General features: G+C 47.0%; 2 protein-coding genes across 2 annotated transcripts in view; one reads left to right on the top strand and one right to left on the bottom strand.

The window, feature by feature from the left end:
• The window catches only part of LOC113214223 (flotillin-2), a 203,807-nt gene that overhangs the window by 143,335 nt on the left and 55,862 nt on the right, over nucleotides 1-4,610 (bottom strand). The gene's annotated exons all lie outside the window — the stretch shown is intronic.
• LOC113214226 (uncharacterized) overlaps nucleotides 536-4,610 on the top strand; it is a 41,582-nt gene continuing 37,507 nt past the window's right edge. The window contains exon 1 of the mRNA XM_026433534.2: nucleotides 536-817. The gene's annotated coding sequence lies outside the window, so the exon portion shown is untranslated. The remainder of the gene's footprint in view (nucleotides 818-4,610) is intronic.

Genomic DNA, 4,610 nt, shown 5'->3' with positions numbered 1-4,610 from the left:
AATCAAAATTATTACTCGAGGAAAAGAGGGGGGGGAGGCACCACTAAAATGTGACCAACAAAATGCCCCACAGGGGATAAAAAGCAAAGATAGCACTTGGTTATCAAATGAGGTGTGAAAACCGTGCCGTAAGCAAAGAGCCCAGACGGTAGTGGAGGTGATACTCCTGACGTATATTTCGTGCGCCGATGTGCAAGTAGTTTACTGTCAACTCAAATCTGTCACACTTTGTTGGAGAATTTGCGAACAGGACCCTATCACCTCGTATCCACCGAGAGACCGGGCGTAGGAGGCAAAAATGTACTTCCCGCCTTTGAGCCTGCGGGCTTCCGTTTCCTCGGATGTGCCCGGAGCCGCCGGTCGGCCCTGGCCCCGGAGAACGCCGTCGTCACCGTCAGCGCCGTCAGCGCCACCGCGGCGCACCGGGCCGCGGCGGGGTGAGTGGGGGGGCGCACGTGGGGGCCGGCGTGGAGGGGCGGGAGCGTGGCGTAGCGTAGCGCCGAGCGGGGCGGGCGCTGCACGTGCGCGCGGACAACCCCCAGTCAGTCGCATGCGGACCTCAGTCGGGAGTGCAGTGCAGTGCAGTGCAGTGCAGTGCGTGTCTATAGAGTCATGTGTTTTGTCAGTTGTGTGTTTCTGCCAGAGTGATACAATTTTATTTTTTTCTTATCGTGGTTTGTTGTGATCATTTTTGTGCATTAGTGAGAATTTGTGTGTATGTGTGTTTGCCATACGGTGAAGAGGTGCCAAGCGAATTAAGGGATTTTACATGGATTACCACAACGTCTATTCGACACGCTTCGCGGATTAACTACAGGTGAGGCTGGGGTGGCTTCAGTCGGCTTTATAGCGATAGATGGCAAAGCGATAGAAAATATTTGATTCCAGCATCGCACACACCGTACAGGATAGAAAAACCAAAACCGTTAATTTAAGTCACGCAATTGGAGCAATAAAATAGATACGTGGGTCCTATCTAGGAAAAAACTAGGACGATGAACGTGCCTCGCTTCTTTGATGCGAACACTCTCGGCGCGATGCTTTCGATTAATAGTGAGGATGGTCCCGCAATAAAACATCAAATGCAGATGGAGTGACACAACAGGAGCGACACAAATCGCGAGCGAAAGAGATATGCACAGGATGCGCGGTTGCAATAAGTTTAAGAAGCGGAAAGAATTTCGCTGATCTAGTCATTAGAGAGGATGTTCACAGTGAAAAATATCCTCGTTAATCCTACATTTACGACACCCCCGATACCCGACACGTTATAGAGCGTAAGAATTTTGTGTGTGATCCATAACCATATTATTTTATTCAAAAGGATTTAAGCAGGAGATATATTTTAGGTATTGCAATAGAGGAGAGCAGGGAAACAGGAAGGAAACAATTTTGATTAGTTGAATACCAAACTCATGCGAATAACACAGTCTGTTATCTAATGATGAATGATACACCCAGAAAATGGTAGTCTTGGAACAAGGCGAAATGCGTTGCTTCAACGCTATTTTTACCTCAAAAAAAACAAGGAAAATTGTCTTTAACTTAAGGCAATTGATCTTAAAATAAAGTTAAAATTTCCTTAGTTCAACCTAATTTCCTTGAAATTTATGGAAAAACCTTAAACCAAGGTCGAAAAATCACCTTGTATTTTTTGAAAAGAAAATTCCTTGGTTTGAGGATACCATTTTCTGTGTGTATGAGAACTGATAATGCAAACTGTGAAAAATTGTGCAACTATTCGCTGTGCAAACGCTTGACCGCGACGGGGGAGGGGTGGAGAGAGAGAGAGAGAGAGAGAGAGAGAGAGAGAGAGAGAGAGAGAGAGAGAGAGAGAGAGAGAGAGGGGGGTGGGGGGCAGGCGATAAGGGATGGGTGGCGTTGGGTAAGACTCGTCTGCATCCGGCCGGATTTAGGCGAAAGTACCGACAACATCCTCACTTTGTGCGTGTTTGAGTGTGAGTAGGTTAGGCTGGAGAGGGGAAGAGAGAGAGGGGCGAGAGGTCGGGGTCAGTACTATGGACGCCCGCTAGTCCATCGTCAAAAACAAACAGCTACACCCAGAAAAAAAATCGTTTGTTGATTCAAGTGCAAGCTGACACAAGATGAAATTCGCCATTGAAACAAGGCAGTTTTGTCTTTGGCAATAAGATTTTTCTACTATTCGAAAGAAAATACCAACTTGTTTCAAGAGAAAATTTGATCTTGAGTCAGCGTCAGCGTGCACTTGAAACAAGGAAAAATTTACTTGAAACAAGAAACCATTTTTCTGGGTGTCGGGTGTAACATGAGTGGATTTAGCGGGGAAGTCCTAGCGCCTGTAGACTTGCAGCCACACCGTTTGGAGAGGCAAGTGTCAATCAAAGTGATAAGCCAAGCACAGATTTTGAGTTTTACTATTCGTCGTTCCAGTAATTTGACAGGATAAAATTTCAGTCATGTGTGTGTTACAAATTAATGAAAATTGCTGAAAAGATAACCAGAGGAAAAAGGAAGTAGGCAATTGTGAATTGTATCACAGTTCGATATGTTAATAAAGAGGCTGTGGTAGAAGCTTTCGGGTGCCAGCAATTAAAGTGGTGAACACCTCACACACGAAAAAGTTTCAAAAAACGTCCCACAAAACTTACTTTTAAGTTAATCCCACCGCAGGAGAAGTGTGCACCAGGGAGGCCATGTAAAGTCGGCTTTCCCAGATCGCGCATCGCATCCCGCTCCGCACAATGCCATGCGTAATGGTTCCGAGCTGGCCATCCTCCCGCTGCGCCCGCGCCTCCTGGACCGCGCCCTGCGCTTCCTTCCTCTGCCGTTGGCCGTGGCCCGCCCTGTACTGTGTACTGGCGCCGCACCCCCGGAGCACCCTGTAGCGCCCGGCGCCCGTCACGCTGCGCACCCCCCTGGAGCACCCTGTAGCGCCCGTCACGCTGCGTCTCGTGATACCCTTTTGTTGCATCACGGTATCGGCCATGCACTACTTGCCGTGTGTCCGTACGAGTGTGTGTACGTGCGTGCGTGGGTGTGGGTGTGCGCGCGAGTGTAAGCGTGCGCGTGCGTGCAAGTGTGTGTGTCGGTTCCCACATATACGCGTGGCTGTGTGGCCACGGAGAGGCATCGCGTGCTGTTGACGCCCTACTCTGGGACCCAACACATTCCGCTGGCAAAAAAAAAAAAAAACGGAGACAAGTTTAATGCACATAATGTAGATGTCCAATGATCAACGACGCCTTTAAAAAGGGCAAACTACGCTTACGAAATCATGACCAGATTTTCCTATAAAAATACAGCGCGGTTTATAGACTCTCGTTATTGTAGCTCGGCATAATAAAAGTCGTGACAGGATGGGTGCGGGTGGGCGGCCCTGGCGGCGGGCGGGCTTCCCTATGGCGGCATCCTTATGGGAGCCTAGGGGGCCCCACCGTGCGCACCTGCAAGCCGGACCAGTGAAAGGAGAAGGGAGAGGGGCGAGAAGAGAGGGACGAGAGAGGGGCGAGAGAGGGACGAGAGAGGGACGAGAGACGGGCGAGAGAGGGGCGACACTGATTAAACAAGTGTTTAATGTGGCACGTCAATTGGTGTTAAAGTTCAAGTGTGCAGTTTCTCAACACATTCTAGTGTCTTATTAGGTTAAACGTGTCAATAGTTTTTTTAACTTTCGACACTTCCGAAATGTATAGCAGCTGCACACCATGGTTCCTAAAGATTTGTGTGTGTCCAAGTGTGCAGAATTTAAACGTTTACAAAACGTTTACAATTGCACTCTAAATGGGGAGGGACAATTTTTGTACCTTAGTTAGATGTGTCTTTGAGCACATCTTCATCAGATACAAATTTGTCTGTACAGAGGTACAAAGTGTACCTAGGCTAGGAACAAATGCTATATTTTGTATGTGACTTGGATGCAAATTTGCATTTGGTTCAGATGTGCTCAAAGACACATCCAGCCTACGTACAAAAATTGTCCCTCGCCATTTAGTGTGTGCACACCACGCAAAGTGTGCAACTTGAGTTAAACACCATAATGTTTAAAATCATAAAATTATGCACACTTGTTTTACCAATGGAGGGACGAGGTATAAGAAACGTGTCGGACACAATTGGCACGCGCACTGTAAAAGTTTTAACTGTTATTTGACAAAAATCGTCCGCATAATTGAAGATCGTGCAAATTTTGTAAAAAAAATCATGAATAATCTGTCCTTTTTTTTCTGACAGTAACTTTGTCCGATTTTAATCAAAATTCGATCATTTTGGATATAGCTGTTATCAAATTGACGAAACTTGTGTCAAATCTCTGAAAAATCTTGTCACTGTGCACAATTGCTTTGACATTAAGAAATGCTGTTGACAATTATGTCATCACTTGACATATATTTTACAAGAGACGTGCAATGTATTTTTAGTCACAAATAAGTATATATTGTAAAAAGTGTTTTTTTTTTTACAGTGTGTGTGATTGCGAACAGGACGGGCGCGCGGGCGATCAGGTTCGTCACGCCGGCGTGTGCGAGCAGCGGGGAGGGCACACACTACAAACACAGCCGTTAGATACTCGCGCCAACACGCTTCCTCTGCCCCCTTCCCCGCATCCCTCGGACGAGCTGCTTCCCCCC

This window comes from Frankliniella occidentalis, unplaced genomic scaffold, assembly GCF_000697945.3.
Source record: "Frankliniella occidentalis isolate FOCC.00 unplaced genomic scaffold, Focc_3.1 Scaffold42, whole genome shotgun sequence".
NCBI lineage: Eukaryota > Metazoa > Arthropoda > Insecta > Thysanoptera > Thripidae > Frankliniella > Frankliniella occidentalis.
Note: the sequence above shows the minus strand (reverse complement) of the source record. Positions and strands in the feature narration are given on the sequence as shown.